Source organism: Dermochelys coriacea, chromosome 8 (assembly GCF_009764565.3).
Source record: "Dermochelys coriacea isolate rDerCor1 chromosome 8, rDerCor1.pri.v4, whole genome shotgun sequence".
In the NCBI taxonomy this organism is placed as follows: Eukaryota; Metazoa; Chordata; order Testudines; family Dermochelyidae; genus Dermochelys; species Dermochelys coriacea.
The window spans coordinates 68,681,477-68,695,161 of NC_050075.1; positions in this window are offsets into that span (position 1 = coordinate 68,681,477).

The window sequence follows — 13,685 nt, forward strand, 5'->3', positions numbered from 1 at the left end:
AATAAAATGGCCACTTTTGGCCATTACCACAAATCTTGTTAAGATCAGTGTCTAGAAAACCTAATTTTTTCATGTGCACAAATGTGTACATTAAGCATTATATATCATGTTGCATATATATAGATCAAACAAAAAAGGAGCCCACTGTGCATGCTAAGAAATAAAGTAATTAAATTAATGAATTACCATGTTTGATCTGAGTCGCATCCCTTTCTCTAGTCAGATGGCATAACAAAACTTTCTGATGTGTATGTATGCTTTTTCCTGAAACCTTACACAAACAGGTTTTCAAAAGTGAGTTTCCTACAGTCTTTCAGTCTCTGTCAGAAATGATTCTTTAATGGTACATACTGTAGTTGATTCCAAATATTTGTGCACTTCAAAGTGATTTCTCTCATTCAGCTGTGTGTTAGACTGTCAGTTTGCTCTTGTGTTCAATTTTAATTGAACAGCTAGAATAACATGCCAAAGAACAAACCCAGACCTGAGATACACCATTGCATGTAATGGACAGGACACAGGCCTAAAATTTGAAGGATTTTAGAGATGTTATATGGAATGATAAGCAAGAGAGAGAAACATAAGAGCCTATGATGAGATTTTTTTGAAGGTGAATGTAACACATTCTTTAATCTCCCCCCTTTTTTGTTTTGCTCCCCTCCCCTATTGTCATGGAGAATTTTATTAATTTTCTTGTAATGATAACCTGGGACACCCAGAAGTAGCAATAAGAATATAGAGTAACCATGGGAAAACAATCATTGTTACAATGTTTACTTTGCCCCATAGGAAAAATGAAGCTGTTCCCATCTGTCCAAGTTGTTGTTTTTATTTGATTAACAGCTGGGTATATATTAAATTGAACAAAATCAATATATGTCTTTGGCATCCATCATTCTTAGTACTATATTTAATTTCTTTTTCTGCCCAATTAAAACTCTAATTAGAAATTGTGCCCTACTATATTCACCAGAGTAGATGATGGTGCCTACTTGTTTTCTTTTTTGGTGGGGTAGGAGGGAAAGAGGGACCGCTTACAATTATATTTTATAGCTTGCTAGTACAGTTGTCAATCACTGTATGTCCTAGCATTTCGTTTTTTGGCAACAGACACATTCCTGAGTCGCGAAATCAGATCCAAATCTGAAATCTCTGCAAACTCAAGTTGCATATATATAGATCCAGGATTTTGTCTCCCCTCTTTATATAAAGAGGGGCTAGCTATGAAATTTAGATTTTGGATTTTGTATTCCTTTGCAACCATTCCCAAAGTTCAGAAGATATTCAGATCTGGGGGTTTGGTTCACTTCATTTTATAGAAAGGAGCCATCTGTGAACCAAAATCCGGATCAGCTATTCTGAAATATTCCAATTTCTCCAAAAGGATTCTGGATCCTATGCTGTAACTCATGTCTTTCTCTACCAGTTATGTATGTGTCCATTCATCTACAAGAACAGTATTAATTTGTCCACCTTTAAATTTACTGCCGAGATCACAAGAGCATACTGTAATCATAGGTTTCAGAGTAGCAGCCGTGTTAGTCTGTATTCGCAAAAAGAAAAGGAGTACTTGTGGCACCTTAGAGACTAACAAATTTATTAGAGCATAAGCTTTCGTGAGCTACAGCTCACTTCATCGGATGCATCCGATGAAGTGAGCTGTAGCTCACGAAAGCTTATGCTCTAATAAATTTGTTAGTCTCTAAGGTGCCACAAGTACTCCTTTTCTTTTTACTGTAATCATACTGTCCTAAGAATGGACTGACAATACCTAGAGGGGGGGAAAGGTTATATAACGCTTTTACTGTTGACTAATAACTAGGTGGTTGGTGACTTCCACACTTCATTGGAACCTTCAGAAATAAATATGAAGAAGGTCTAATCTTTTGGGTGCCCTACGGACATAAGTCCCTGAATACATATTACTCTTTGGAGGTTTCACCATTTTCTGGGCATGGATTGCTCCCATAATTGCTGTCAGTTGCATTATAGTAATAGCCATTAGTATAGCGTTTATGACAAGTCAGATATGGTATATTAACATACAGCCCTCCTGCTCTGTGAGATGGAGTGACAGATTCCACCTTGCCCTCTTGTTCACAGAGCTGGTTCTATCATATAGGCAGTTTCATACAACAGAAAAATATTGATAAAAGCTAACAGTCAGTAACTGATTGTATGGGTAACTGAAGACTAGTAGAGGGGAAATGTTTTCCTAGGAAGAGCAGTAGGACTCCTTTGACATTCACTCAGGCTCATGGAAAATATCCCCAGTGATGCAATATCCTTGCTAATACCCAGTGGAAATGAAACTTTCCTGGCAGAATGTCTCTTATATTTCTGATCTGTATTAAAACCAAAAAGCACTACCTCTTCATCTGATATTATGAAGTTATGAGGAACACTAGCAGGAAATGACTAAGCAGTTTCTTCTACAGGTTTCAGAGTAGCAGCCGTGTTAGTCTGTATTCGCAAAAAGAAAAGGAGTACTTGTGGAACCTTAGAGACTAACAAATTTATTAGAGCATAAGCTTTCGTGAGCTACAGCTCACTTCATCGGATGCATTTGGTGGAAAAAACAGAGGGGAGATTGATATACACACACAGAGAACATGAAACAATGGGTTTATCATACACACTGTAAGGAGAGTGATCACTTAAGATAAGCCATCACCAGTGACCAGACTTCACTATTTAAACACTTCAATTTCTCTGGTCACTTGATTACAGACCTAAGAGTGGCTATCCTTCAACAAAAAAGCTTCAGAAACAGACTCCAACGAGAGACTGCTGAATTGGAATTAATTTGCAAACTGGATACAATTAACTTAGGCTTGAATAGAGACTGGGAATGGATGAGTCATTACACAAAGTAAAACTATTTCCCCATGTTATTTCTCCCCCCCCCCACCCCCCACTGTTCCTCAGATATTCTTGTTAACTGCTGGAAATAGCCTACCTTGCTTGTCACCATGAATGGTTTTCCTCCTTCCCCCCTCCCCCCCCCCTCCCCGCTGCTGGTAATGGCTTATCTTAAGTGATCACTCTCCTTACAGTGTGTATGATAAACCCATTGTTTCATGTTCTCTGTGTGTGTATATCAATCTCCCCTCTGTTTTTTCCACCAAATGCATCCGATGAAGTGAGCTTTAGCTCACGAAATCTTATGCTCTAATACATTTGTTAGTCTCTAAGGTGCCACAAGTACTCCTTTTCAGTTTCTTCTACAAATCTTTCCTTTTCAGCTTGCTGTTGTTTTTTGACAGGTGCTTTTTTATCATTGTACAGAAATTTGAATAAGTATACTGCCTCATTTATCCATCAATATCTTTGTCTTCTGTCTTACACCAGAAATATGGCTTTTATAATGCTCCTCTTCGCTACCTTTAACCAATCTTCCAGCTTGGCTTGTCTCATGCACTTTGTTTTTTCTTTAATGAGTTTTTCTCATAACATGTAAAGAGACATGATCTCTTGCTCAGAAATGAAATGTATTTGCTCCAGTCCTTCTATTAAAATTTGCTGCCAACTGAATGCATTTATCTATAGACATTTTTTTCTGCAACATCCTCTTCATCTTATTCACCATCACTGGCTTCTTAGTTATCTTTGTTTTGTGCAAATGGTACAGCAGGGAAAATTTCTTCATCCGTCATTTGACCAGCAATTGGTGCATCTTTGTCAGCTTCCATCCAGTCTAGTAAATTTTCCTCTCCCAAACCCTTAGCCAGCTCAAGCACTACAAGGTGGGACATATCACTGGCATTCTCCATTAACTCATGAATAGTTTTTTGGTTTTCAGACACTTGAAATCCAGTGAACTCTGACTCGTCATTGATGTCAGGACTGTCCTCAAACATTAGGCCTGGCCACAATTTGTGCCATGCATTCTTCAGAGTAGATGGAGTTACTCTTTCCCAGGTTCTAGCTAGTGTCCAAATCATATCCTTGAGGTTAAATTCTTTTCTAAATGTTGTCAAACTCTTCCCATCATTAAGCGATACTAGCAATCGGTGCATACACATCAGGAATCTTAAGATATCCTGATCACAAGGCAGTGAGGTAAAGTTTGGGGGTAAATACATACACCAGAAATGGCCAAATTCTGCATTTGGCCATAAACTGATAGAACTAAGAGGCAGACATGAAACATAAGTGGGAGAAGACTGGAAAAAATACAGGTTTTCTAATTGCATGAAGTTTTGCATATTTTGAACGCAGATCTCTGTAAATGTGACTGTAGCCAGCATGAAGGCAGCAGTAGACTTTAAGACTAATATTGGAATAGAAGATCAATAGAAGGGTTTGCCAAAGTGCTTCATAGGGAGCATAATGAAAAGTGTGTTCCATTTGTAAACAATAAATTACATCTGACACATCTTCCAGAGTGGACTTCTATGTTAATGAAATTGGCATGCTCTCAATTTTCTATTATATTTAAACACTTAACCAAAGTCAGGGTTTCCTCTCTGGTGTTTGCATGCCAGAGCCCTGTGGCAACATAACTCCACTGGAAGGGGTTAATTTTGTTCAAAACTGAGTATGTCAGTGTATGTTCTGGAAACTCCTTAGTCTTCAGCTCCTCTCCATAGTGATTACAGGTTCTAGCAGGATAGGATGCAGAGATAAAATTTCTAGACATCATAAATAACTGCTTCTTGGGGTAGCTTGTCCTGGAACCTACAAGGGGGGATGCAATTCTTGATTTAGTCCTAAATGTAGTACACAAGGAAGACAAGGCCATTACAGAAAAGTTAAATGAATTATTTGCATAAGTCTTCACTGAGGAACTGAGGATCTTGGTGTCATTGTGAGTAGTTCTCTGAAAATATCTGCTCAGTGTGCAGCAGCAGCAATCATTAAAAAGCTAACAACCTATTTGGAAAGAGATTGATAATTAAAACAGAAAATAGCATGCTACTATATAAATCTATGGAATGCCCATACCTTGAATACTGCATGCAGTTCTGGTTGCACAAAAAAAAGATATAGATTTTAGATATAGTTTAGATTAGAATTAGAAAAGGAACAGATAAGAGCAACAGAAATGATTAGGGGTATGGAATAGTTTACATATGAGGAGAGATTAAAAATTAAAAAGACTAGGAGTACTTGTGGCACCTTAGAGACTAACAAATTTATTTGAGCATAAGCTTTCATGAGCTACAGCTCACTTCTTCGGAATGCATCCGATGAAGTGAGCTGTAGCTCATGAAAGCTTATGCTCAAATAAATGTGTTAGTCTCTAAGGTGCCACAAGTACTCCTTTTCTTTTTTGCAAATACAGACTAACACGGCTGCTACTCTGAAACCTATTAAAAAGACTGGAACTGTTACCTTAGAAAACAGATGATCTAGGGGGTTATGATAGAGGTCTATAAAATCATGAATGATGTGGAGAAAGTGAATAGGGAAGCGTTGTTTACCCCATCACATAACACAAGATCCTGGGTCACCCAATGAAATTTAATAGGCAGCAGGTTTTTTAAAAAAAACATAAGGAAGTACCTTACAGAATGCACAGTCAGCCTGTGGAACTCCTTGCTGGGGATGTTGTGAAGGTCAAAAGTATAACTGCATACAAAAAAGAATTAGATACATTCATGGAGGATAGGTCCATCAATGGCTATTAGCCAAGAGGATCAGGGACACAACCCTATGCTCTGGGTGTTTCTAAAAATCCAATTGGCAGAAACTGGGAGTGCATGATAGGATAGATCACTCAATAATTTCCTTGTTCCGTTCATTCCCCCTGAAGCATCTGGCCCTGGCCACTGTTAGAAAACAGGATACTGGGCTAGATGGGCCATTCATCTGACACAGTATGGCTGTTCTTATCTCTGAGGACCTCTGTACGAAATTACTAAACCAATAATAATCTTAATAAAACATTTAGTTTTAAAATGAAATTCAAATAAAATTAATGGCTTATCCTACCTACCTAACAATTATAAAATAAATTAGATGATGCTCTCAGCTGGGGGAGAGTTGTGGGGTGGATGAAAAGTAGATGGCTTACATCTTCTGAAAGCAATTCTTTCCTTGACCATTCAGACTGGCAGCTCCTCTTGGTGTGCAGATTCCAACTCCTGCTTGATGTTTCTAGGACAAATAAAGTCATGCATCCTTGTCAGCTTGTAAATTCAGATGTGCCTTCCGTCCATTAAGGGGTTGTCAAGGGGATAAATACACTAGTGATTCTGAGGCACTCAGGTATTAGTGAGGAGTACAATAGAAGTACCATCCTTGCTCTCTTTTCTTTCTTACCTCAACTGTTCTTTCTTTTATGTGACTTTCTCTTTCACCTCCCTCTTTCAATGTCTTTCTTGTTTACTTTACTCTTTTTGTCTCTCCCGATTATTTCCTTCATGTAACCTTTTCCTCTTTCTCTCCATTCTTTCTGCCTATTTTCTCCCCCACTGCCTGTTCACTTCAGTGTACACACTCCCACTGTAATCACATCAAAACAGCCCACAATCTGAAAAGATCTTAAAATAATTATGATTTGTATAAGATGGCTATTAAAGGAAAACCTAAGCAGTTTATTCTACATTACTCACAATCAGGTAAACTACCCACGCTCTATTAAAGGTGTAATTGAAATAGAAATTGTGGCTGAATATAGTGATGAAAAGAGCCTTGGTAATCTTACTGGACAGCTAATTCTGTACTAATGGATAGTTTCAATTATTTTGGTGAGTAATTTTAAATTCAAGGCTACTTGAGGAACATAAGGGGATTTGTAATAAATGTGAGAGACAGTTTTTCTGACCCCTCACATGAAATAACAAATCAGAGGCTAATCACATTATAGTCCAACATGCATACTGGAGAACAATGGGGAGTGAAGAGGACTGTTACGAGATATCAAGATTGCCAGTCCTAACTTGTAATAAAAATCAAAGGTGATGAGAGGTATCTGTGTGTTTGTTTGTTTTTTAAAAGGGCAGACTCTACTAAACCATGGTTATAAATAGAGAGATAGTAGGAGCAGATAATTTCCTCTTACAAGTGAAAGAGCTTAGAAAAAAATTAGGTGACTTCCAGGAAGGACTGATTTGAGAGTCTCCTGGTGGATTACAGCTGGCTGACCCTACTCCATCTATAGATAAATCCGGGTATGGGTTTATGGAGTCATCCTGTAACTTGATACCCTCTTTCATTTACAACACATACCTATCCCCTACATAACTGAAACTCATAAAAGCTTCTCTGCTTAACTTTTTATCCTAATTTGGAAAATGCTTTCTTTGATTTGACTGAACCATATGTATTGCGTATTTATTTTAACTTATCCTTGGATTTACATACATTAGCTTAGCATAAGTTGCACTGTAATAGTTTATCTTTATTACCCCAATGTTTAACTTGTTGCATAGCTATGAAAAAGTGCTTTTAAAGTGATAACTTTGATCATGTAAAGTTACTTACTTAAGGGAGAATTTTTTTAAAATATACTAATTGTGGGTATTACACTGTAATGAAAAACTGTCCGCTGGCCCATGTCATCTGACTGGGGCTTGTGGGGCTCAGGCTGCGTGGCTATAAAATTGCAGTGTAGACAATCGCATGTCCAAACATATACACTGCAATTTTATAGCCCTGCAGCCTAAGACTCACAAGCCCAGTCAGCTGATATGGGCCGGTTGTGTATGTTTGTGTTTGTAATATTGCACCCTAACTACAGTTACAAGCAAGGTTCCAGAGGGTCAATCAAGACATTTATAAATTCATGTCAGTTTTGGCCAGTTGTTTTGGTTGAAACAAAAAGAAAAACATTGTGGAAATGTCATTGTGTTTCAAATATTTGGGATAGGCTCACAAGAGGATATATGAGCCTTCACAAAATAGATGAGTGTGGACTTCCTTCCCCCAACCTGCCTCCCAGTGGCCACTCATATGGGAGGTCCAAGTTCCAGTCCCTGCTCTAGATGGGTGAGGGAGGAATCTAACTACCCCACCATCGGGTGTTCTGGGTTGATCTCATTCACTTTTATTGAAGCTGTTCTTTTTTTATTAAATGCTTAAATAGTCATAGAGGCAATGACAAAGAGAAACGCACAATGATTTTGGCACTCATCACAGAGGGTGTGGGGAGAGAAGAGATTTATGCTTTACAGCATACAATCAGAAAAGTGACAGTATTTTTTTTAATCTTTCTGGAAGGTTGCAAGAACTCCAAAACTGAGAGATACAAAGCAGGCTGCTCCTTAAAATAAGGGTTTCCACTCACCATCCCACCATATTCTACAGTGTATATTTCATGATTATCTGACTTTTTTTTGTATGAATTGCTTACATCGGGGTCTTATAATGTTTGAGTATTTTTCCATTACAACCTATGGTTTCATTACACCTACTTCCATCAAGTGTAATAAAAAGGGACATATTTCCTAACACTATTCACTATTGTGAAGAAAAGTTATTTTAAAGTAAAAAATAAACTACAGTGGTGGTGTAGATGTAGACCGATAGTAATACTGAGTCAGACTTATCCCTGGTGTAACTGCTGACATTACAGTTAAACCAGATGTGAACTTGGTTTGGATATTTGTACTTGTTATTAAGGTTCAAATTCTGACACCCTTGCTCATCTTGATTAATACATTACTGTGGGAGTAATTCTACTGAAACATGAGTTTTCCCAGAACAAGGAAAGGTGAAGGCCGGGAGACTATCAAGATCTGCAAGTTTCTTCTTCTCAGTGTTAACCTCAGTAGTCACTGCCTATCAACTTGACTAGCAACTTGAACCATCTATAGCCAGATTTTGATCAACTTCACAAGATAGCTTCACTGATTTCAGTGGGGTACTTGAGAACTGAGTATTACTCAGTGTATGGGGTTCTGAATCTGGTCCCAAACATTCTCTCAGACAGCTGTTCCCCTGGGATTGATTATAAACACAGGGGCTCAGACATTGTCTGGATAGAGCTCTGTGTGTCAGAAGAGAAAGCAACTAGAAGGCCAAGAAATACCAGATTTATTAGTTTCTCCTAATGAAAGCAACCCAGCCAGGCCCCAAATACTGACTAACCAATCAGATAGTCCATACTGTCCCATTACTGTCCTCATGTAAGCAACTGTTATAATTGCCCTTTGGCTGTTATAAGATTGAAGTTGTCCCCTGGAGTCACATATGGGAGAAGAAATAGTCCACAGGACAGTCTACCAAGGTGTGAGCTATGCTATATAAAAGTCACTGACCCCCTCTATTATTGTCTTTACTGTGACAAGCCTGCCAGAAAGGGCACAAAAGTTGGCTCTGTGTGGCGTTGTGTACCACTGAACACAAATACATTAATATTAGGTGAGTTTTCAGAGGCCTGGCCTAATCTGTTGTTTGTTTGTTTGTTTTAACTGAAAAACTTCACCTAGCTCTGCCTTTATGGTCTTTTGTCAGCGGAACCCTTCAATACATTTATCATGCTATTATTACTGAATATACATTTCCTAAAGAAAATCTTCTGGCACACCTCACTTGGTTTTAAATGGCCACATTTTTTGGAGTCACAGCTTAAAGAAGCTGTAGTTAAACGTAATGAAACTTGTACAAAACTTCAGTGACAATTCTGAGATCACGCAAGTTCCCAATCTAGGAATCAATAATGGAAAGAAAACAAGAATAGCAACCTGTCTCCTCTTCCTGCCATCCCATGCATATTGAAACTGACACATCACCTTAAAATCTGGCTACCTGATGCTGGTGCATGCATTGAGGAATTGGAGTGAGGACCTTCTAAATATATTGCATTTATATTAGGAAGCTTACTCACACCAGCATTATCTTTACATAGATAGATATGAGAGTATATTTTCTAGGTAAACAATATGTGGGGGCAAACATTAAGGCATTGCTTTTAGAAAGGATACTGCCAAAGTTCTCTCTACATATTCAATGCAGAGTAAATGGCTTAGTTAATTCAAAACAAATCATTAAATCCTTACTGGTTTGTATGGCATGGTTATTTTTGTTCCCTTCCTTCCTTTTGTGCCATCTGTCTACATATCTATTGATTTCCCCACTATTCTCCCTCGTTTGCTGTTGATGCAGTATATCAACTTACCTTTTATTACAGTTTTTCTGATATCTTTGGAGGACATTTATGTAAACTGAAACGAACATTAGACATAATGATGATGTAAGCTTGTGAGATAAAACCACATTGATCCAGCATTGATTGCTGCAAGGAGGTATAAATCACTCCCGAGAAGAAAAAGAGAGGGTCAGTAGTTTTGAACCTTCTGCTAATTTGATATATTAAAGTCAGACTTCACCCACATTAGTACTTTAGTCACGGAAAATGATCCGACAAGAAGGACAGAATGTTGTCAAGTCATGTCACTTCTAGGGACATCTTGAGAGAAGGTGTGTTCTATAATATAAATTCAAAAGATAAGCCGGACCATCTTCTGACTAATCAGTGCAGCTTTATCAAACCACTTCAATAGCACTCATGTTCCAAATTCATTCTCATTACAGAAATCATTGTATAATGGTAGAACTATAATTGAATAGATAAGGCCAAATCCTGCTGGCAAAACCTGCATGCATAGTGCTATTGATATCACCTAAAAGGGTTGTGAGTAAGATGAGTAGGGTTTTGTATTAAATTCCAAACTTCTAGTTAGCAGTGGATTGAATAAACTCTTCATCTTCTTTCTTGGGTGTAAAGTCTGGTCAGAAATTATATTCAACTTATTATTTAGTTGTCTTTCTGAAGATCACTTCATGATTATACCAAGCACTGTAACTCCAAGAAAAATAAAATAAATAATACTGGTAGGTAGCATTTCTTAGGCTTATTGAGAACTCTCTTGTTTGAGGGGAAAATGTAACTTTGTATTATCCTTCAATTCTTCAGTACCCACGTGACTAAAAACAGTGTTAAATTTTACCATGATAGCAGTCTTACATGCTTGTTTCCATAACCTTGCAAAGAATGGTTTTTTTATAAAATAAACCAAATGTTCTTGAAGTACAAGTTCAAAACATTATATTATTCACTTCAAATTATGTTTTTTCCCGAAAAGCTGTGGACTGGTAGCCTTCTTGTATTGAAGGCTCATCAGCAATGCTTTAAGTGAGTTCAGGTTCTACTTGCATCTTATTGGAAAAATAGTTTATGATCTTGAAGGTAGAGGAATCATTGGTGTAAATCCTATTGCACCATAAGAGTATATTAAAATTCATAGGCTATCCCCAGACATGTGACTGTATGCAACAAATATCAAGGCACACCGTACCTACCACTCAGGAGGAAAAATGGCACTGAAACATTTTAAAATTAGCTTCCAGAAAACAGTCTTTACAATCACTGATGAATAAACTGGAAGGTAATGGTAATTTGAAGAGGGTGTTTTCATGTTCACACTTTGCAGTGTCGGTTTTACACAACAGAATACGAAGAAGACAGAAGATAACTTCTTCCTTTGCCCTCCTCCCATAAGTGTATGCATTTCACCAACCAACAAATATGATAATCTAACTCAGGAAACACAAATATTCAGACTATCCAGCTGTGGTAATGGAGACATGGAAAGGCCAGTTGGGTATTTCAAGACAACTGATTGTCTAGAAAAGAGTTTTGACTAATTGTACTGGCCTGGGGAGAAATATATTCATGCTATTGCCCCTTCAAGTTTATTTTTGGGAAGTTCCACAGGACTGCCTAAAGCAAAGTGCTATATTGAAGCTCTCAAAGTTTCAGGGGTAAAGAAGCATGTAGTTTTTCTGCTTTAAACCCCAATTTAGTAAAGCACTTAAACATATCAACAGGATGATTCATGTACTTTGGGCTGGGATTTTCCAAAGGAGTTTAAGTAATTGAAAACACCCAATTTAATTCCTATTGAACAATCAGTGGAAGTTGAGTACCCAACTCTGTTACACTCCTGAAAATCTTAACAAGTGTTTTGCTGAGTTGGGGACTTTCCGCAGTGGGACAATGTATGTGGGTTAGCAGCCACAGAAAACAATCCATTGCAATGGATAATTCTGTTCCCCTATCACATCTATAGGGGAAACTGTCCAATGCACAAAGGGGAGGTAATCAATAGGAATTGGGCACATACCTCCCTGTTGTGCCTTACAATCAGGGGGAAGGACTTTCAAAGCCACTCTAGCAACAGACTTAAGCTCCCATCACATTTCTGCATCATAGAGTCCTAGTTTGGTAACACACTGATATAACAAACATGGATATTACACTACATTAGGACAAATTCTACTCTGTTACACTGGTGTAGCTGCACTGAAGCTAAAGAGGTTGTATCAGAATAACTCAGCTGAACTTGGTTCTGTTATTTTAAAAACAGCCAAATATGCCACAAGGAGCCACAACAATGGTTCCCGTAACCCACCCAGCAATATTGTTAATCTATCCAACTATACTCTTAGCTCAGCAGAAGAATCTGTCCTATCTCGGGGCCTCTCCTTTTGCCCCTCCACCCCCACGAACATGATACAGTTCTGTGGTGACCTAGAATCCTATTTTCGACGTCTCAGACTCAAGGAATATTTCCAACACACCTCTGACCAACATATTAACCCACAGAGACCTTCCTGCCAACACTACAAAAAGAAGGATTCTGGGTGGACTCCTGAAGGTCGAAACAGCAGCCTGGATTTCTACATAGACTGCTTCCGCCGATGTGCACGAGCTGAAATTGTGGAAAAGCAGCATCGCTTACCCCATAACCTCAGCCATGCAGAACACAGTGCCATCCACAGCCTCAGAAAAAACTCTGACATCATAATCAAAAAGGCTGACAAAGGAGGTGCTGTCGTCATCATAAATAGGTCGGAGTATGAACAAGAGGCTACTAGGCAGCTCTCCAACACCACTTTCTACAAGCCATTACCCTCTGATCCCACTGAGAGTTACCAAAAGAAACTACAGCATTTGCTCAAGAAACTCCCTGAAAAAGCACAAGAACAAATCCGCACAGACACACCCCTGGAGCCCCGACCTGGGGTATTCTATCTGCTACCCAAGATCCATAAACCTGGAAATCCTGGACGCCCCATCACCTCAGGCATTGGCACCCTGACAGCGGGATTGTCTGGCTATGTAGACTCCCTCCTCAGGCCCTACATTACCAGCACTCCCAGCTATCTTCGAGACACCTCTGACTTCCTGAGGAAACTACAGTCCATTGGTGATCTTCCTAAAAACACCATCCTAGCCACTATGGATGTAGAAGCCCTCTACACCAACATTCCACACAAAGATGGACTACAAGCCGTCAGGAACAGTATCCCCGATACTGTCACGGCTAACCTGGTGGCTGAACTTTGTGACTTTGTCCTGACCCATAACTATTTCACATTTGGTGACAATGTATACCTTCAAATCAGTGGCACTGCGATGGGTACCCGCATGGCCCCACAGTATGCCAACATTTTTATGGCTGACTTAGAACAACGCTTCCTCAGCTCTCGTCCCCTAATGCCCCTACTCTACTTGCGCTACATTGATGACATCTTCATCATCTGGACCCATGGAAAAGAAGCTCTTGAGGAATTCCATCCTTAATATCAACAATTTCCATCCCACCATCAACCTCAGCCTGGACCAGTCCACACAAGAGATCCACTTCCTGGACACTACGGTGCTAATAAGCGATGGTCACATAAACACCACCCTATATCGGAAACCTACTGACCGCTATTCCTACCTACAT